The following is a 23,494-nucleotide window of genomic DNA, read 5'->3' as shown; positions in this document are numbered from 1 at the left end:
AGTTAAAATCTGTAAGGAGGCATGGACATGGACACCAAACCGAAACATACCTGAAACAAAAAAACAAACATCACACAATAGGCATGTCACAGAAACTGCAAAAAACAGCAGCATGAACCACTACCTGCTTACTGGCTCTCACTGTGAAGTTAAGGGGGAATGTGGGCATGAACGTGTTAATTTAAATATAAAACTCACTATCCCAAATGATTGCACCAGACTCTTTCATAACCTGTGTCAAAAAAGGATGCAAGTCTTAAAGTGGTACATGGCAACAATATACATGGCAACCTCCCCTATAAAGTACATTCATATAAAAGAAAATCCAAATATTTAGCCACATTCCAATAAGGTGAAAAAAGGCCTGCTTCTTCTCAATCCATTTCATTAACTCCACATTGAAAATAGATTTTACAGTATAATCCTTTAGAAAAATAATGCCATAAACACCATTAGACATCAACAAAATCCACATTACCAATATGTTTTTTAAAATGCATCACTTTTACAGTGACAAGAAGTAAAACATTGTCTCTTCTTTCACCTCTCTTACTATACCCCTCTTTGGCTTAATCTCTCTTCCTCATATCATCTTTCCCCTTTCCCATCATCTCCCCCATCTCTCCTCCTTCTCATTATCTCTCCCCTTTCTCACTACCATCTTTTCTCACAATCTAGCTCTTCCATTTCTCACTATTTCTTCCCTTTTCACTTTCTTTCTCCTAGCTCATTATCAATCTCTCCCTTTCTTTTTTATAATGGTAAAGACAAGAGAGGTGTCTGAGAGCATCAGAAACACTTAAAACCAAACATAAGACTTCTGAAGGCTACAATAAACGAGTTCCTGAGAGGATCTCTCCAGACTCTGAGCTCAGATTCAACCATGCATGTCAATGAAGCCCAGCTTTCTTATCACAATGTGATAAGTAAAATATTTTTAAAAATAGAAAAAAATACAAATAGTTTAAAAAATGTATAAAAATGTGGTAACATGTAAAAATTATTCTCCAGTGATGTCACCATCAGGGGAACCATCCAGTTACAACAAAATGTAAAGTACAAAAAAAACAATATATATATATATATATATATATATATATATATATATATATATATAAAAAAGGCGGATAAAATTTTTAAGTGTTAAAATTAGCGCCGTATCTTACCAAAAATCCTGGCATGGAAAGAGTTAAAATACTGGCATTTGAAATACCCATGGGGTGTCTAGTTTACAAAAATGTATGGTTTGATATGGTAAATATGTCACAGGACATGGGTGCAGACTGACCAGATGTCAAAATGTAAAAAAAAAATGTGCACGTTCCAAATGTGGCCTTTTAGTCGCCAAATAACCCAACAAACCCATGCCAGTGTGGTATCACAAAAAATGGCTACCAAAAACATTGGCAAGTTAAAAATTTGCATACCTGATAAACCCATGCATGGGTGGGATCACTGTACTCAGGAGATGGTGCTAAACACATATCAGAGTGCAGTTTGGAAGCGCCATATACCAGGAGGTGTAACTTTATACCAGAAGTATGATTTGTCCGAAAAAAATGTGTCAAAGGCTGGTAGTAGAATAAGTGCATTGAAAATGTGATTATACTAGCATTTAAAATACTCTAGGGTGTCTAGTTTTCTAAAATATGTGGTTTGATGGGGTACATTGAATTAGCTGGCTTCAAATATGTCCCAAATAGGACATAGGAAATTATTTTGAAATAGCAAAATGCTACTACATGCATAAAAACCCATAAGACATTGGGTATTATTAAACTCAGGACAAATATTAGAATCTATTTGCAGGTTTTACATTAGCTTTTGTAGATGTCAGAAACATTGCTGGTTCGACTTGGATCTGCCTACTTGATGAGGAACATGGTCATATGGTAATAATGTGGACCTGTGCACTATGGGAAAAAATGGCTCTGATGAAGGTAAAGCTGACACAATGGCATGATTTGTGGTGGGCCAGAAGGTGCAAGCCCTTCCTTTTCTATTATATATCAAGATAGATGAGATGACAGTACCAAAGATATAATGTTAAGGACCAATATACTATAAATTACAGAAGCTATAAATTGGCCAGATAGGAGTTTTTTGGGCTGGAAGAGCCAGGCCATGTGCCAAACAGAAAAGTAAAGAAAATATCAAGATGAAATATTCATTCAAATTTATAGCTTTTTCACACACCCTCATCCCAGCTAGATTAAATGACATTGAGCTAGATGTGGTGGCCCACATGTACTCCCAAATATGGCATGTCTTGCCTGGCTTTTTATTCACACCAATATTGAGCCAATGCTAGCTTCACTTGAGTGTTTACTGACTTCCTTAGTGCTTAATATGTGTAAATACCATACACATTTGTGACAAATTGGGTATGGGTCCAAATGCCCAGGTTATCATTTAATAAGGCACGCGAGACTTGAGAGACATATGAACACTGTATTGTTAATTTACTAATGTAATAAATTAAACATCCCATATGCATATTGTCATTTCTCAGACTCAATATGCATTTGGTGGATATCATTCTAGATTTCTTTCTTAGTCTTATTATTGTACACACGTTTTAGACTTTAGTAATTATGCTCTATTACAGCATTGTCCAACTTTGTGTCATGGAGGCAGTGACATATCTCGTCCTAGGCTAATTAGGCCCAGGAAGGTGGCAATGGGCCAGATACAAGGGACATTATTGATCTCCTCAACTGGCTGTGTGCACCCTCCATAGATGTAATTTGCTGTTTCAGATGTATGAGCATGAAATGTCAAATGGAAATGGCTGCTGGTTGTCAGACTACTGTGATGTAATACATAGGGGGGAGCTTTGGAGAAATGACAAGAATTTGTTGCTAGGCATCTGTAATATTTGAATAAACTTTTAAACACAGTTTTTAAGAGACAGGGAGCTTTGGAGAGAAAAAAACGAAAATGACAACTTTTTTTTTTTATTGTTTGATGTGGAGTTTGGTATATAACCAAATGTTTATATAAATAATATACATGTATACTGTGTATGTATATATATATATACATATATCAACAAGCAGCACCATAAAAGTAACAATAACATAATTTAAGAATGATAACCTCAAACGTTTGAAAACATTAAGGCGCCTTATTTATTACTTGTGAAACCCTTGTAAAATTGCCTGACATAACCTCTAGTTAAGTTCTCTTTCAGTACTTCAGGGAAATGCAGTACGATCATAACTTCAACCACCAACAAAAGGTTTATTAGAACCTTTATAAGAGATTAAGAAATCCCTAAAAACTTAAAGAAAAATGATAACCTTTTTAATTAAACTAGTTAATCACATTTTAGACAGACATTTGGAAATAAACTATTGTTTTCCTTTATTCCTTCAAAAAAGGCATACATTTAGGAAACAGATGGCAGTGATGCGTGCCTCAAATTATGCAGTTCTTCTTACAGTACATACATTCAAGGAGTATGTCAAAACTAGTATTGACAGGAAAGCACAAACCAATACATTATGTAACGAGGGCCCTTCTTGCAAGCATCAAATCTTTTTATCAACTTATAGTTGGAGCCTATACCCAGGTTTATTTTTTATGTCAAGTGTTTTTTTAGTTACTAGCAGGTCCTTTTTTAATGTATTTTAATTAATGTTATGAGGGTATCTTAAATAATGCATGTTTCAGGCAAGTACATGCAAGTTGTCGTTTAACTTGATTGCCCTCACCTGAAACTCGTAAAATGTAAAGTTGCATGAATTAGCTTGTACTTGTATATTATTGGTGAATTTTAGTGAATATGCCAGTACTAAAGATAATTAAGCGATGTATACAGATTCTGAGTACTAATCCACTCTTATAATGTCAGAATTTTGAGAATGCCTGTGTTGTGAAAGCATGACTCTGTGAAGCCTGCCATTAAATGTAGCTGTTCATCATCAAAACATTATAGAAAGAAATAGGAACACCTCCACAAATGGGTGAATCTTGAAAATTATAAAAATTATATACAATACCCTACAGATCTTGCTGCTCCCGAAGATTAACACTCCTCACAAGTGTTATTAGAAACAGTATACAGGATACTGATTTTTGAATTTCTCCTGAGGAAGCCGACATTGAAGTCGGCGAAACGCGTTGAGAAACTTTATAATTTTGATCATCGATATTTGGACTTTATATAAGGACTTGCTGATCACCATTTCTACTATTGTGAAGGACATCCTCACACTGCTTTTACGCATAACTTATTCGTTATGCCCATCCGCTTGTAAGTTTTTTACCTTTATTTATTAAAGAAATATCAACATTTATTGTTTCGTTTTCTGATCTTCATCACAGAAATTCCAAGACAGAAAAGAGTCTGGATTTTTGACGAGCAATCACTTTCAAGTACACTTGTGAGTGCAATTAATATCACATTTTTAATTTTTGTTGAAACTTATTACACTATGTTTGTTTAATTTTTTTCCCAACATATCTATGCGCCCCTGTTTTTTCTACACCATCAAAACATTCCCAGCTACATATTGCAGTAAAGTGACTGGCAGTGGCATCACACAATAAACATAGTATATACTAATGAATATCTGTATGTAAATATATAAAAAAAAATAGAACAATGAGCTGTCAATACATGCATATTTTATTAATAAATAGTAACATTTGCATCAATATAAATTCTAGTATGTACCATACAACAAAAACATGAAAGCATGCTGTTTATTTAAATATCAGATGAAAACATAAATAACGGGGAAAATTTTTTAAATAAACATACTGAATGTTGTTTTAACATAGTTCCCATCAATTATTGACCCTCAGCATATTTTTAAACAAGTCTGTGGGAAAAAAAGAGTTTCCATGGTAATTCTGGGCCAAGTCAAATAAAGTCAAAATGAAAAATGTGACTTTATGAGCTTTAAAACTCTCGATGGATAGTTTAGTTCTCTGGGAAACTGATATGTGGGTTAGTATTTGTGTTTTCCAGAAACATTTGAACAGGTATAATATATTACATGGTTTTATCATTTTAGTTTTTAATTTTAATCTGGTTTTATATTTTGCATACATACATACATACATATGCATATATATACCGTATTGGCTCGAAAATAGGCCGCACTTTTTTCCCCCACTTTAAGTCTTTAAAGTGGGGGTGCGGCCTATATTCGGGGTCTAGCGCCCGACGTCCGGGGCATGCAGTCCCGGGCGCGGGGCAGGCAGTAGGGTTAGAATACAGATCCCCCGCAGTGGTGCAGGGGACCTGTATCCTACTCTGGGATGTGCTCAGACAGCCTCCCCTGCCAGCACTTCCCACGGGGGGAGAGCCGGCACGGGAGATTGTCTAAGCACATCGCGCAGACGTTCACCGGCAGCGGCGATGAGCGTGAACAACCTCCGATGCCGGCACGTCTGCACGATGTGCTTTAACAATCTCCTTTGCCGGGAATTCCCACGGGGGGAGTCCCGGCAAGGGAGATTTTTAAAGCACATCTTGCAGACGTGTCGGCAGCGGAGGTTGTTTCTGCTCGCATCGCCGCTGCCGGTGAACGTCTGCGTGAACAATCTTCTGTGCCGGTACTTCCCACGGCGGAAGTGCCGGCACCGGAAGTTGAATACGTGTTATGTGTAGATGTCCCCTGCCGGCCCCGCAAGACCCCGTGGAGTCTGCAACGGTAAGTCTGGTGGGGGGGGGACATCTTGGGGACAAAGTGGCAGCATATCTTGGGGGGGGTAGAGTGGCAGCATATCTCGGGGGGGTAGAGTGGCAGCATATCTCGGGGGGGGTAGAGTGGCAGCATATCTCGGGGGGGTAGAGTAGCAGCATATCTTGGGGGGGTACATCTTCGGGACAGAGTGGCAGCATATCTCTGGGGGGGCATTAAAAAAGCACCTAACTTTTTTGGGTGCGGCCTATATGCGAGTGCGGCCTATCACCGAGCCAATACGGTGTATATATATATATATATATATCACTTTCAAAAGCAGGTACGCAAATACATGTAAATGTAAACAAAATAAACTATGATAGTGTAGAATATTTAACCCTTCAAAGTGAGCCCACACTTTCATCAAAACAGTAAATTAATTCCATGATTCTAGAATCTAGAATAATAAAAACATCCAATTACACAATATCACTATACATACATTGTGAATTGTGAAGAGGCACTTACAATGTGTGTTGCACAATCCTATGTGCAAACAATGCAGAATTGGAAAGAGCGAAGCCGGGGTTTTTTGCCTTCTTTTGGATCAAACAGCAACAAATTAACAGATATAGGAAAGGCTGAACTTGATGGACGCATGTCTTTTTTCAGCCTATGTAAATATGTAACTATGTAATAGCAGCCAACAAATGGTTGAAAGCTCTTCTTCAAGATGAAACTGAATGGATTTATAAATTACAAACCTTTGGTGGTGACGGATTGCATAGTATTATCCATACCCACTTGTTGCAACTCCCCTAAAATATAATATATTAATATACTATAAAATACATGAAAATATATTTGAAGTAAGAGTACAATGTGTTTTACTGCATGTAAATTCCAGTCCTGTTTGCATTCTAAGTTACTACATATTTATGATTTAAGAACTCAACACAAACACGGTAATCTCCATCCCAGTTGTACATAATGGCTGGCATTCCTAAAATTACTTATACGTGCTACTCTATTCAATTAAATCTGATGAACAAGCTTTGTAATCTTCACCCTAGTTGCACATAATGGCTGGCATACCTAGGCTTTCATACGCACGGCATCTGATGAGCAGGATTTTATATTAAATGTGATCTATTATCATTGTGTTTGATGGCATTTTATTACATTGTTTGTACATGACACACTATTTATGGTTAGGCATATGAGAAGAGCACCACTTTTCTAAATGTATCACAAGAGACAAAATAGTTTAGTTATAGCTTAACTCAGAAATCACCATAAAAATATAATTAGTTTGGATAAGCTGGCCTGTACGAATAAGACAATTAAAAATTAACATGTAGCTTAGATCAGGAAGTTTTTTCTATTTCTTTTTGTTTCATAGGAATATAAAATGCTTTCAACAATTCTACTCCAATGACATAATGCTATATAAACTGGAATTCAGATATTACAGAGAATAGATAACTATCACTTTGGAAAATAGTCAGTTACATGAAAAATGCCTGCTGGTTGCTGACTGAACATATTATTGAGAATGTGGAACACAATCCTGTACCAGGCTTTAAAAGAATGAAAGTGAAATATTTTAAAAACTGACATTATTGTATATCTCAGTTTACACACTGTAATCATTTGAAGCAGAGCTGTAGCTAGCTCCTTTTGCGCCCGCAAGAATGGAAAATTGTGCTTCCAGCTATTTTTACAGAGGTGATTTTATTTACACTGCCCTTACACACTGCCTTAACATACACCTGTCCATAAACACACATACACGCTGCCTTTACACACACACGTGCCCATTAACACGAATATATGCATACCCTGCCCTTACACAACCCTGCCTTTACACACATATACACACACACCAGCTTACAAACATACATACACTGCCCATACACACACCAGCTTACAAACAAACACATATATACACATACACTGTTCTTACACACACCTGCCCATACACACTGCCTCTACACACGTGCCCATAAACACACATATACACTGCCCTTACACAAGCCTGTCCATACACACATTCCATCATCTTCTATCATCTTCCATCATCTTCTATCTTCCATCCCGTGGTGGGCGCGCAAGGTCTGTCACTCCAGGCCTCTGCTTCAGTGCTCATGATTATGCGCCGGCTATTGATGCAGAGCACCAGGGAAGGTTTTTGGCGTCAATGTGAGCAATATTGTTTAAACATTAATTGTTGACACTCCGTTGCCGCAATCAGACTGGCCCGCTGCTGCAGATTTAAGTGTTGCTAAATGCAACACTGTTTGAGAGGAGAAAGCGTTCTTTGATCACTTTCTACAGGTGTTTAAACTCACAATGTGCCAAGCACGCCAATTGTCGCCAACAGGATGTTTTTCCGTCAATTGTTGTCAGGGGATTAAGGACCAGCTGAGGCTTTACAATGAACGCTACTGTGGTGACTGTGTGTGTCTGCGGATACTAGTGCGGTGACTGTGTGAGTGTCTGGGGATGTTAGTTTGTGTGGTTTTTGTATATTAGTGTGTGTGTCTGAAAGTGTGTTTTTGTCAGGGTATGTTAGTGTGTGTCTGGGTATTTTAGTTTACATGTTTATTATTGTGTGTGTGTGTCTGGGCATAGTACTGTGTGTGGGTGTGTAAATGTCTGTCTTAAGGTATGGGTGTGTGGGTTTTAGGGTCTTGGGCTGGCCCTGCTACAAGGTATATACATTGGTGAGTTTTTAATATGCATGTCCCTACATGTTGATGCCCCCACCTGCCTTCAAGCTGTTTCTACTGTCAATCTGTGAAGAAAGCTGCGCCTGCAGCCTCTGCCAATGCCACCACCTGCTTCCATACTGTTTATAACCATGTCAATTGAGGTTGCAGGCACACGTGAACCCCTTCAACACTAAGCTGGCACTGAAGGTGTTAAGACATAGCATATACCATTGCCCTTCATATTTTGGCATTTTCTTTGTACTACGTAAATAAAGTCATGGGTCTATTTTACTGTGTTCTTTGTGGAATATGTGTAAGAGCATAACATGGCAGGTGGGAGTGACTGTAGAACTCAGACTGCTGTGATGTAATAGGGGAGGCTTTGTAAGAATGACAGGGCTCTGTTTCTAGACAACTGTAGTATTTGATTACAATTTTAAACACACTTATGAGTATATAAGTGATTAGGTGCATTAAGGAGAAAAAATAAATGTCAGACTGGGGAGGTTGCCTATGTGGAACAGCACCTTTAAACACTGCACTCCTTTTCCTTTTCACTGAACTTTCCATAATAATTTGTTGTATTTCATAGTTTACAATGATGATCACATTATTACTTCACTATGTGTTATTAATACTGTGTGAATGCCTGTGTTTATACATAGGCTCACTAGTAAGAGGGTGTCTATGTGATTTTAAAAAGACTCACACTTCCAGTGGACAGGAAAGAGTAAATATTTTGCTAATTTATTTTTTAATGGAAAAAATGACCTTTTCCAAGATTAAACAAAAGTAAAATTCCTTGAGAAAAGCAGTGCAGCTTAGAGAGTTGACAGAATTCTGCCCCTTGCTTTGAAGAGATCCCTGGCACAAGATGTGGCAGGCCTGTATTTATAGTTACCATTAATCCTGCCCAATCATAATAATTAGACTGTGATGTAGGTAATCTTGACAATAGTACAATGTCTATCTTGTTTTGATTACATTCATAGTCTAGAGTCAGAAGAATAACCTTGTATTTTATAATGTTATGCCAACTAAAAAAAAAATATTCAATTTGAAATAACGTGCAATGCGACATCCAAAGAAGAGACCTCTAAGGACTTGTAAGTTTATGTAACTTTACATCTTTTTGCGTGATGACCCAATAAAAGCCTTTACCTAATAGTGTTATTAGCTTAGCCATCAGTAACCAGTGGAATTAATGATGGGATTATTTTATAGATACAGAAGACAACATGACACGAATACACAAAAAGAAGGGATTCATCTATGCTTGTACTAGAGTCAGGAGCTGTTCTAGAGCAAGGGCTAGTATAGGTACTAGATTAATGTTACCTTGTGGTTCCCCTCAACCTATAAATAGAACGAAACCTTTACTACTGATGTGAACTAAGCTATTCTTGTTTTGAATCCCAATTACAATAAAATAGCATTACGCTAAAAGACAGTGAGTAATTTGTCAGCTTTCAGTTCAACCACTTAGAGAAACATTGATTAAACTCACATGGCCTGCTCTGTAATACAAGATCTGATTAAACTGCAATGATCTATGATTTATAGGGGAGAAGGACCAATTTATCCTAATCTACACATGCTTTGCAAAGCATGGTACAATAATATTCATATGTCCTCCCCGTGGTCATATCCTGGCATGCCGTGTCTTAAGGGCACACAGAGCTTTTTAATGAAGTCTAAGGAGGCTGTGCTGATGTTAATGCAAAGAAAGCCTCCACCAGAAGTTCAATTACACGGGCATCACTTAAATATGAATTAGGAAGTGTTCTTGAAGCCAGAGATGTGCAGGATAAATCAGGATAAATCCCCTTAGTTATTTGAGCCCAAATTAAAATGATCTACATAAAGATGTTTAGAAAACAATATCATTTAAGTAACACAATTCAGTCTTCCTGGCCACACAGATGGCCCCTCAACAACACATTTGAATGATGTTTTATCTTATTATATTGACCGCCCTAATAAAATATTTTTTATATTGCCTCCATATGTACACATTCGTATCCATCTCCCTGTCATGTGGTTTATTATTTTTCACATCCTCATCTTTCTCCTTAGAAATAAGTCAACCCAAAACTTAAATACAGTTAGAAAGGTCATTTAAGGGTTCCCTCCAAAAATAATAATAATAAAACAAAATAATGTAAAACACTACAAAAAAAAGTATATATATATATATATATATATATATATATATATATATATAAATAAAAAAGACTTGTGCATTGGGATTCATACAAACTTGGGTTTTTTTTGGGGGGGGGGGGTTGTACAAATCTCCAAAAACTAGGTTGTTCCCCAAGAAAACTAACAAAATTGCAAAACTGCTGAAATTTAATTCAATTAAGTAATTACTAGTTACACAATATTCTAGCTAGGACTTGCGTGTAACAATTATGTTAAGTTCTCTTGTTGAAGAATATAGTTAGTGTACTACCTTCTTGTCTCATATATAGCTATATTATATATTTAAATATAGTTAAATATATTATTAACCTCAAATTTGTATAACTAAATAGCTACACTATAAGGCAGTAACTTGGCAAGTGACCTTATTAGCTCAAGCGATATTGACTAGGGCAGAAGAAGAGGTTCAGTGGGATCAGATGAAGGCATTGTGTTTCAGAAAATCTATTTAAAAGCATAAATGTATTTTATTAGTTATCAATAGAACATACATTTTCTTGTGTTAATTCTTTAACCCCTTAAGGACAATGGGCGGTCCCCTAAACCCATTGAAAACAATGTATTTTGAGCCCGGTCATGTACAGGCTTTGTCATTAAGGGGTTAAAAAGTATATCTATTATTCTTGAAGTGTTCACAACATACACAAAGAGTTTGGGCTAGTGGGACATATAGATAGCATACTGCTCATAAATCAATAGCTAGAACAGCAGTGACTTGTTTAGCTCCACTTTTGTTCTAAGGAGATGTATGTTTTATTTCATAAAATGTGAGATCAGTCCTTCAATTCAAAATGAAAGAACACCACTTAACTCCGATGATATGTTGACTGCCCATAGATATTTAGGAATACTTTTTTTTTCTTTGCAATTATATTTCCTATATGGCATCTAATAGTCTTTTCTTGTTTCCACTAAGTATAACTGTGTATACATTGTTAACAGGGTATTATTGTTGTTATACTTATTAAGTATTACTTTGCAGTCATCATAGCAAAGCATTGGGGTCCACTGGAGTTTTCTGGGGGGGGGAGGGCAAAATATTCCTCTCCTGTCCACCTCCCATACCGCCTTTGTTAGCTCAGGAGAGGGATTTTCTGGTGAGAGGCACCGAGGCAAATATCGGTTACCCATTATTAGGAAAAAATATATGACTGGTAGTTGTAGCCAGCAATATGACTGCTGAATATTATTGTAGATGTAGTGAACAAAAGTTGGTGTTTGTTCTGAAGACTTATTGACCCCCCCAAAAAAAATGTCTAAAAATACATTTTGTGTGTGGTAGGAATACAGCTTTAACCATTAAAGCTTATCTTGTGTTTTGTATTTAGATATCTTGAGCATATTCAGTGTCTTGTCACTAATTAACTACTTTTGGTGGCAATATTACACATTTGTACAGATGTTAACTGATATTGATTAAAAAAATGCGCAAGTGCAACAATGCTTATGAAGTTTCCAAGCCCCAAAGTTTTATGAAAGCAGCTTGTACGTTGGAGGTTACAAGTTGCTTTCTTAACAGGATCCTGCCTACTGTTTGGAAGTGTACACAAACAATCCTCGCTGCATGACAAGTGGGAATAGATTGCTCTGGTGGCATCTGTTATCAGCTGATTTATTTCCAAATTTTGAGTTGCAAAATGACAAAAATCAAGGGGTATGCCTAGTTTTATGAAAATTCCAAACCAAATGAAAAATAACTGTTTCTATTTAAAAAGTTTACCGGCTCTTTAGCGGAGGTGATTAATGTAAGCTTGCATTAGTGTGGTGCACATGTGTGACACGATTTTGTACCTTTTTTGTTCACAGATCTGCTTTTTTGCAAAACTTTTTATACATCAAAGCTATCACAATTTCAATTTTCCCCGTTTTCATTTATGTGTAAGCTTTATACATCATCTATAAGATCTCCAAATTTTTATGGAAACTACAGTTTATCTAGTATAAAGTAGCCTTTTGTTATATCCTATAAATTAATACATGCAAGTTTGCAAAAAATATTTAAAATCAAATGTGTCATTTTAAGAGGAAGAGAACTGGATTGAAGTTTTACCCATTCTAGAGTACTTCCTGCGAAGACACTATTATTCCATACAGATACCTTGGGTATGCCTTGAGCCTTTTCTTGAGAGAATCAGGATAACAAGACAAAACTGCTTTCATCCCAACAGCACTGTAGTCATAGAAACAGTACGCAATATACAATATACAATGCCGTCTAATTGGAATGTTATTGCTTGAGTCTGTACTTGGTACATTACCTCATTCAAAGAGATGTACAAATTAATGGTACAACGGGGAGCCTTATGAATTTCCCCATTGTTTTTGGAGTTGTATTTTAAAACTATATAAATCAAACTTTTATAAAACAGGTTGTCATAAGAATAACACAGGAACTGCAAAGGTTCCACTCATTATATCAATTCAACCTATTTTTCCTTTAAGTAAAAGCCATGCAATGTATTTGACATGATTGTCTTAAATATAGATGGTCTCCCAGTCCCTATTGGCTATGTAGAGGTTTCTTTATGGCCAACAATAGTCATTTCAATTGATAGAATGAAATTGATTGATCCAGCATGGGTTTAATCCAGAATTTTGCCTATAAATATAATGACCAGAAGTGCATATGGAACTGAGGGGACTTCTTTTATATAATGTTGAAAGGCCAATGTTTGGAAAAAAACAAAATCATAACCAAAAACTCTTAAATTAGGTTTACAATTTAGTATATTGTATACAAAAAACAAAAACTGTCTGCCCTTCTCACCCTAATAAAGTTTGCAACAAATATATAAACATAATATGAATGAGAGGTTTTGGTTATATGAATTGGCCAAAGCATAATAAAGCTCACAAAGCTTTTTCTTTTCCCTGTTTGCACATATTTGAGGTTGTTGGCTCCACATTGGTCTGGTTGCAGCTTGCTGTTCAGGGGTTAATTGGGAGGAGGTTTAATTGCACCTCCCCCAACACATTAATAAGGTTTTGGTAGCAGTATAAACTGCTTTGTGTGACCACTATGTAGGAGGTGAGAGTAGGTTCTCACCCTATTGAGAGTGTGCCTTGACGTGGCGGGTGAGCTTAATTTTAAGGCAAGACAGGAGGCTTCGTATTTTGCATATCTTCCTTTACTCTCACCAACAGCAGCAAAGAAAGAGTTAATAACACAAGTGAAAACAACCAATAGAAACAGTACATAGGTGGTATATAAACTCCTTAACTATCTTCCTCTTCCTCTTTCTTTGCTGCTCACCAAAGCTGCAGGTCAGTCCTCTTCCTACCTACATTTATTACTGATTTATTGAATAATATCTGTTTATTATTCATTACATATTGCTTTTTTCACCTAATTCTAGTTAATTAGGTGGGTATGCACATTTATATACAGTATAGGTTTCTGATATAAATATATGTTTGTATGTATATTTTTTACTTGTCTTTCATTATTTATATTCATTGTTTCTTTGCATCTGTGCATCTTGAGAGGGATTTTTCCCTTCTCTTTTCCCTATCTGGGACCCCTTTTTGTGAGTTCTGGTCGCTAGTTTCTTCAGTTATTTTCTGGATCATTACAGTTATGATGTGTGTGGAAGTGATTTTGAACCACATATAGCTGGCATTACTCTAAATGGCTCCTTCTTATCTGTGCCTCACTGGAGTGGTTACAGGGTGAGCCCTGCATTACTTTCAATATTCGTTGGGAATTTTCTGGAATTGCATCTCCCAGGCTGAGTTCATGTGGTTTTGCACATTATATACAGGCTGAGTCCATGTGGTTTTTGCACATTATATACAGGCTGAGTCCATGTGGTTTTGCACATTATATACAGGCTGAGTCCATGTGGTTTTGCACATTATATACAGGCTGAGTCCCTGTGGTTTTGCACATTATATACAGGCTGAGTCCATGTGGTTTTGCACATTATATACAGGCTGAGTCCATGTGGTTTTGCACATTATATACAGGCTGAGTCCATGTGGTTTTGCACATTATATACAGGCTGAGTCCATGTGGTTTTGCACATTATATACAGGCTGAGTCCATGTGGTTTTGCACATTATATACAGGCTGTGTCCATGTGGTTTTGCACATTATATACAGGCTGAGTCCATGTGGTTTTGCACATTATATACAGGCTGAGTCCATGTGGTTTTGCACATTATATATACAGGCTGAGTTCATGTGGTTCTGCACATTATATACAGGCTGAGTTCATGTGGTTCTGCACATTATATAGAGGCTGAGTCCATGTGGTTCTGCACATTATATACAGGCTGAGTCCATGTGGTTCTGTACATTTATATACAGGCTGAGTCCATGTGGTTCTGTACATTTATATACAGGCTGAGTCCATGTGGTTCTGCACATTATATACAGGCTCAGTCCATGTGGTTCTGCACATTATATACTGGCTGAGTGCATGTGGTTTTGCACATTATATACAGGTTGAGTCCCTGTGGCCTTGCACATTTTATACAGGCTGTGGCCTTGCACATTATATACAGGCTGTGTCCCTGTGGCCTTGCACATTATATACAGGCTGTGGCCTTGCACATTATATACAGGCTGTGTCCCTGTGGCCTTGCACATTATATACAGGCTGTGTCCCTGTGGCCTTGCACATTATATACAGGCTGTGTCCCCGTGGCCTTGCACATTATATACAGGCTGTGTCCCTGTGGCCTTGCACAATATACGGGCTGAGTCCCTGTGGCCTTGCACAATATACGGGCTGAGTCCCAGTGGCCTTGCACAATATACGGGCTGAGTCCCAGTGGCCTTGCACAATATACGGGCTGAGTCCCAGTGGCCTTGCACAATATACGGGCTGAGTCCCAGTGGCCTTGCACAATATACGGGCTGAGTCCCAGTGGCCTTGCACAATATACGGGCTGAGTCCCGGTGGCCGTGCACAATATACGGGCTGAGCCCCAGTGGCCGTGCACAATATACGGGCTGAGTCCCAGTGGCCGTGCACAATATACGGGCTGAGTCCCAGTGGCCGTGCACAATATACGGGCTGAGTCCCAGTGGCCGTGCACAATATACGGGCTGAGCCCCAGTGGCCTTGCACAATATACGGGCTGAGTCCCTGTGGCCTTGCACAATATACAGGCTGAGCCTCTGTTCTCATCACCTACCTTATACAGACATAATGTCTCAGGATACTGTGCCATCCCAGGATGCCTTTATGGCCTGGTTAGGGGCAAAGTCTTCTAACTCAGTTGAATCCTTTTTCTCTAAAATGTCTGCCAATTTGCCCCAAGGGCAGCCTCCTGCTCCCTCCAGACCAGAGGCAATACCATCGGAGTCAGAATCCGAGAACTTTGAAGGAGAGGCGTCCGGCTCCAAACGGCCTTGGACGGGCAGTAGTGTTTCAGTCGGCAAGGGTAAGGTACCTGCCAAACGCCCAAAACCCCTTGACACTCCTTTGCATGACCCATTATCTATAGTGGACGTATGGCACACGGATTCATCTAGTGTATCAGAGGCTTCAGCAAATCTGGTCTTGCCCAGAGATTTTGACTCACGCTTCGTCCGTGAGTATTTGGTGGATGAGCCCCACCTAGATGATCCCAGGGTCCCAGGTTGGCGGAATTGGGCCCTAAAGACCTAGGTGCAGCCACTTACTGTTTGGAGACACATTTGTCAAGGAATTAAACCGCCACGTATCCGTGATGACATCATGGAATAAGGCCAAACTGTCAATGAGGAAGGTCTTTCAGACTGACCTTTGTTTTTCTGGGAGGGCTGGTCGACCGCCGGGCCGCCAGCTGTTCATCCCAAGGCTCCTGGTACTTCCCTCAGAACCAGAGGTCCTACAGGACTCCGTTCCAACAGAGGGCCTTCAACCCACGCGGAGACGGTAGAGGCGCTTCTGGTTTTCCCAGGGGACGCTCCGTTTTCGGTAAGTCCGAATGCTTCTTGTCCTTCGTTCCCTTCCTCGGGGTTGCGGGCCATATATCATCTTTTTCCACGACTGGGTGTGGATTTCGTCAGACCCTTGGATCCCCCTAACGGTACAGGTTTTCAAGATAGTTTTTCAGCTCTTCCCCCCCTTTCAAGTACGCTGACCGCCCACATCTCAGAGGGCATTACCGATCAGGCCTTAATGGTAGCAGAACTCCGCACCTTCCGCGACAAGGGGGCTATCCAGCGGGCAAAAGGATCAATCGGTTTCCTCAGCTCCTTTTTCCTAGTACGCTAATGCACCGGGGACTTCCGCCCAGTGATCAATCTACGGGCTCTCAATGCTTTGTTTCTCGCCGCTTCAAAATGGAAGGGATCCGTCTCTTCGGAGACCTTAGGTTGGAAGGCGATTGCTTTACATGGTTAGACCTCTCGGACGCTTTCTCTCCGTCCCAATTCACCCAGATTCCGGGCGATTTCAGTTTCGCTGGGGCAGGCAGGTATGGCAGTTAAAGGCCCTTCCCTTCGGCCTAAGTTCAGCCCCTTGGTGCCTTACAATGCTCCTGAAGCCGGTCATGGCTCTCTTCAGGTCCAGGGGTATCAGGTGTATAGTCTATCTAGATGACATTCTACTCTTCTCTGGCTGCCAGGAGACCCTGCTCGCCCAGACCGATTTCGTGGTGCAGACCCTTCACCAACTCGGGTTTCTAGTCCATTCTCTCAAATCCGAACTAGTCCCAAGCCGCTTTCTCTTCTTAGGCTTCTTTGACAGCATGTCGGCGGTTCGATATATCAACCGCTTAGGGGGTTCTCGGTCCAAGTACCTCAGAGGTAACAAAGGATGTTTTCGACTTTTGCCTTGCGTGCAACATACTTTGCCGGCAGGATACCTCCCGGGCACCGAGGTTCTCTTGGCGGACGGGTTCTCCAGACACTGGCGGGATGCGAGCGACTGGAGACTTCTCGGTCGGGTCTTGCACCTGGACCTATTTGCATCCAGGACGAATCCCCAGACGGTCATTTCGAGGGTCATCCATCACCTGTGTTGGGACGGGGGGCCTTTGGTTCTGGTGACCCCCCCGTGGCATGCTCAGCCGTGGTTTCCAGCCCTGCTGCAGTTATCTGCCCAGGATCCTCTGTAGATCCCATCTCTGTACTATCCCCTGACGGGCCCGGAGGTCCAGGTTCATGCGCTCATCCTGGAAAGACATCTCCTCCTGGTCGTATGGACGATTTCAGGGGACCCCGAACGGTCTCGGGCCTATTGGAGGCGGCTCAGTCCTTGCTCCGCAAATCTTGGGTTCCAGGTACCGGTATGTCATACCGGACAGCTTGGCGAGGCTGGGCTCCTTGGAGTTTGGGACGGCACATGGATCCCCTTGGCTCCCTTAGTCTGCCACCTTTTGCGTGGTATTCATTTATCCCGTCCTTCGGCGCCGCGCTACGGTTCTCTGTGGGAAGTAGCTGTCGTGTTAGTTTTCCATTCGGGATGGCCAGACAACGATTCACTCTCCCTCCAACAGTTGTCGGCGAAACTTACCCTTCTGTTGTGTCTCTTATGCTTTCGTAGGGTTTCAGATGTTAGCGCTTTGGATGCTCATGCTGTCTCTATTCTCCCCTGAGTTGTTCTCGTCTGTATCCTATCCCTTTTTTCTAGACGACCCAAAAATGTGTCGCCGGGTGTGTCAGGACTTATCTGTCACGCACGACGTCGATACGTCCGGTTTTGACATCTCAACTCCTCTCCTTTGTGAAACCTTTCAAGGCTGTTTTTCTTCTCCTACAGGAGCATCGGTGCTCTTTCCGTCAGGGGGGCTGCGGCCTCCTGTGCCCTTCGGGCTGGTGGACCTTTAGTGGCTTTTCTGCGAGCGGCGGATTGGTCCCGTGCCGCCACCTTTCGGGCATATTTCCGCCTGGTTTCTTCAGGGGCAATGGCGTTGGTTTCCGGCGTTAAAAATGCAAAATACGAAGCCTCCTGTCTTGCCTTAAAATTTGAAATTATTCTAGCCTTGGTGCCCGAATAATTATAATTTTAATAAAGACAGGAGGCGAGTATTTTCCCTCCCTACCCTCCCGATGGTTCGGTGTACACTCTGGGTAAGTAAGCCTGGTTTGAATTTGTTTTGTGTTTTCTTGGGGTTTTGTCTGCTCCGTTGCATTTGATGATTTGTGATGACTGTCAGTGATCCTCGTTCTACTGTGTTTTACCATGTTTGTGAAGAATTTGGTTCTGTTATGTCTCTCTCTCTTTGTTTCAGCTTGATACCATCTCCGTGTCATAGCGGTTCTGTTTCCCAGTTGGAGTGCATTGTCGCCTTGCTCTTGACTTTGGTTCCAGTTCGAGCCCCTGTTCTGAGTGTTGGGTTCGGTTTTACGTTGCTAGATGGTTTGCTGCGTTCTTCAGTTCCGGTTCACAGCGGACGAAAGAGGAAGAGGAAGATAGTTAAGGAGTTTATATACCACCTATGTACTGTTTCTATTGGTTGTTTTCACTTGTGTTATTAACTCTTTCTTTGCTGCTGTTGGTGAGAGTAAAGGAAGATATGCAAAATACTCGCCTCCTGTCTTTATTAAAATTATAATTATTCGGGCACCAAGGCTAGAATAATTTCAAATTATGCTTTGGCCGATTCATATAACCAAAACCTCTCATTTATATTAAGTTTATAAATTTGTTGCCAAATTTATTAGGGTGAGAAGCGCAGACCGTTTTTGTTTTTTGTATACACTGTACAACCAATACACTGTATTTGCAGCATGCTTACACCTGTTTGGTAGGCCAAATTAGTATATATATATGGGAACTCTTGAGGATTGATGAAAATACCCTAAATGTAATTGACTTTTTTTCTTTTACGATTAATACACCTATAGTTTGCAATATTGAAATGTCAGACATTTAAAAGTAAACTTCCCATAGTTTTCCATAATCTTTGTGCTTTTTGTTTTGCAATTGTTTTTTTGGTTTTGTGTTTGCAAACTTGCTTACCCATCTTTGTAAGTAACTGTCATCTTGGACATTGTTCAGAGCAGATTAAATTATTATATCAACACATTAAAAACATATTGATAGTCTGCTTCTTTAAGTGTACTCTTATTTTTCATTATCTTTGCAATTCTTTCAATTACACTAGAACGTCCACAGTGTAAAAACATAATCTGTTTTTTCTGCTGTCATGAAATTCACATTTGCAGGTCTGCATCTTATGCCTAAGGTCTTCACAGAATGGACTGCTGATGCCTGAGGCTTTAATGCACAATAACACTGACTATTGGAGAAATTATTACCAACAGTTTTGTCCACTTTGGTTTCCTATAGTTTTCTTTTATCATAGAGCTTGTGATTCACATTGGTAGTTGTGGGGATCTTTATTTTTAATTTACAGGTGCCCAAATTTACATTTACTGTAGCCAGTAAGAACTATAATTGGACCTGCTCTTAAGTAGGAAAATAAGACATTTATGATTCTATGTCTTCATAGAGGAAAATATGCTTGTTTACATTAATAGCAAAATATATGCAAATTACATATCATAAATCTCTGTACTATCACTTTTTAAAAAAAAAATGTCAACACATTAATACTTTCAATTAAATGCCTATCTGTGAGACAATATACCGTCATTAATCTCTGTATTTGGTTCAAATACCAAACCGTAAAATCATATGTACCAACAATTTTCTGCCTTTAGTTGTCATAAAGATCAGGGATCTTTCTGTGATCAGGAGTGCGAGCAAGATACCATCTACCTGGGATTAATTTCTTGGTATGTCAAGGACACAATAATGAATACTGAACCTTTGTACTATTGAGCTGGTTTGGACTTTAGTCTTAAGGTTGTTAGGCTAAATAATTCTTGTTTAGCTCTCACACCTGCAACCTCTTGCCTCGTTTCACTTGCCCGTTCACTATTTAAACCATTCACACCTGATCCTAGGTGCTTAGTTCATTGTACCTAATTTGCTAGCTAGCAGTATGTTTTCAAACCCTTTCCATTTTCCTGCTCCAACCTTGTCTGAATTCCAGTTTTTGACTCCTGGCTACGTCTGGTTCAGATTGTGGTGTTGTAATGATGGTACTCTGCAGAAACATTTATCTGCAGGAACCCAAATGCAGAGAGAGTCACACTTGCTGGGATAGAACACAGAAGAGAGAACTGATATGTTAACAGGACTCTCACCAGAGTAGGCTACAAGCATGGGCAACCAGCGATAGGCAGGATAACAGACCTGGATCAGGACACCAGACAGGGAAAAACCAAAAACCGAACCAAAATAATGTCAGAGTATTTTATTTCCTGGTGCAGCATGTACTTTTGAGGGGGGTGGCGAGCACGATTGTTCTTACTTCTATGTAGCCATGTATCGCTACATAGAAGTTCCTCCTTACATCTGCCACCAGGTTTTAGGTATAGTCGATATGACACTAGAGAACTAGTACCATGCCAGTACTGTAGTAAAAATAAAGCTATTATGGTGTCACAAGGGTTAGTATTTTTGGCAGTCTGTTTGAGGGCTCCCTGTTTTCACTACTTTTATCTACTGACCACGTGGCTGAGATGCTTGATGCTCAAGGGCACCTCTCTCAGAACTCAATAGTGGAAAATGCACATCAATTACATTTTTGCTTGAGTAATATCAAATACATTTATTTTGTGTTCTATGTTCATCATTGTGTTATTATTTTCATTTAGAAGGTTCAGTTGAAATAAATCCCCACATCTATTTGTCTTTTCTTTCTAAATGTAGTGCACACCACTGTATATGTAGATGGATATTCAGAAGATCTCAAAATGTTTATATGATGATCTATATTAAGCATGTGTGAAAATACAGTTTCTTAGTCTGCATGATTACAATTAGGGCTTTTTGACATTTTAGGTCGAGCATAGTAACAGCATCCTTAGCAAAGTTCAGATTGAGCAGATAGTGACGTTATATGGATAGCCTAGAGAAAAAAGGTTAATTCTACAGTTATGGTAAAACTGGCATTGTGCTATGGGACACAATTTCTCCAAAAACCAGTTTGGTTAATTGATCCCTCAGAATAATTAAAGTGATATGGCAACAGCAGTAGTTGCAGGACACTATTATTACGTTATTAATTAACTTGCAGTATGGTAGGTGAGCAATGAGCATCAATCTCTGCCTCTGCTAAACTGTTACTGTCTCACACTCCAACGCTCATCAGTCTGTAACTGGTACTACTGATAAGTTAAAATACCATCGGCACACATATACAGTATCTAATGCTTGTCCCTTCCCCTTATAAAACTCTGAGTCAATCAGCCATAGCATCAAGTAGCGATAAAATTACTTGCAATTGCCCCAAGGTGGCTTGGAACAGTGCCAAGATGGCTTGTAATAGTGGTGGCTACACATGGTGACGAATGGATGAATCCTAAAAAAAATCAGCACTGTTACAATTTGTTTTCGGCAGGGGATCACCCTCGTTGTCAGAGATTCATAAAACAGGCAGTTTTCATTAAAAAAAGTTCATCTAAATCCCAATGCGCAAGCCTAACAGACACCATTAGTACCAGCTTAAGAAAGCTCCCTTGTGCACCAATAAACCTTGGAGGCTCCTAACATATGGGCTATGAGGGCTTCTCCAGAGACTCAACTGGGTGTTACTATCGATGCTAATCTTCGGTGTATTCAAATCAAAATTGTACTATTATATATAACTGGAATTCAGTATAATTTAATATTTCAGAAACCTACAGTGTTTGACCTATATTGCTAGGTTGCAGTGTCATATTTTTGCCCAAATGCCTTTTAGTGCAGAAAACTGGGAAGAATGTTTATATTTGTTGTGACAACAACTCATTAATATGCTCTGTTATTTCTCAATGGAACTTGATTAAATTTAAAATGTTCACTGAAGAATAAAAAAAAGCATTTCGCATTTTACTCCAGGGGATCATTCTTTATTTAAATATCATAGTTTTTTTTATTGTTGAATAAGATATCTCTTTTCACTGTTTGGTGAAGGTCACTGGCTAATTATTTATTATAAATTGGTAACAGTAAGTGCCAGGAACTGCTAAATCATTCCTGTCACGTTTCAGTGAAATATCACCACAGTCTTATTACTCTTGCTAACTTATTATAATTTGGTAAAAATCACTTAATTTGTTTTTATCCCTCACCATGTCCAAAAAAGCTTTTAGAAGGAATAAAATAAAGTAATACCTCTAGTGTAATGTATATTAAGTCTGCGAACAAAGGATTGCTGAGACCAATCTTTAAATTCTGACATAATCAAAAATGCCTAGTTTTCCAGTAATGTGCACCTGACCTATAGAGAATTAAATTACATTTGCAGACTGTGTTGATGGCAACATTCAGTCCAGCTGGCAAGTCCTACCCAAGGTAGTCCAATACTAACAGAGCCCAAAACACATTTAAGAGACAGTACGCACTTGGTGAGCCGATGATTGTTATTTTAAGGGCTTACTGCTCTCCTGTGCGACTATGGGTCTGTGACTTATAGCATAACCAGTAGTCCATGGAGCAGCAATAATTAAAGCTTAATTAGTTTCCACTAATAAACTTTACCATACACAGAGACTTCATATACACCCGGTGATCAAGGGTGCATTCTTTATTTTTTCCTAAAAAAATACATTTTTATTATTATTTTCATCATAGTTTCAGAAAGGTGAATTTAATTTTAGCCAAATATGCCAATTTGTACAAATGTGCAAAAATAGGGAGGGATCTCAATGAACCAAAATAAAAGCAGAGAGCTCTTTTGTTTGTATTTAGTTGTTTTTCACTCTTATTTACACTTACTCACACTCTCTCTCAGTGTCTCCCTACCTTCTCCACTGATAGCTTTCATGGCACTCCCTTACATCCGCTTCTTCTCTTGTCTCTTGTTCCTCTGTCTTCTTTCTTTGTCCTCTTCTCCCCGTGTCTTCTTTCTCAATCCACATCTATGTGAACATAGTCCGCCAGAGCACTTCTGCACATGGGTGTAGACTCTGGGCACATGCTCCCTTTTGCGCAATAATGCAGA

This window comes from Spea bombifrons, chromosome 1 (assembly GCF_027358695.1).
Source record: "Spea bombifrons isolate aSpeBom1 chromosome 1, aSpeBom1.2.pri, whole genome shotgun sequence".
In the NCBI taxonomy this organism is placed as follows: Eukaryota; Metazoa; Chordata; class Amphibia; order Anura; family Pelobatidae; genus Spea; species Spea bombifrons.
Note: the sequence above shows the minus strand (reverse complement) of the source record.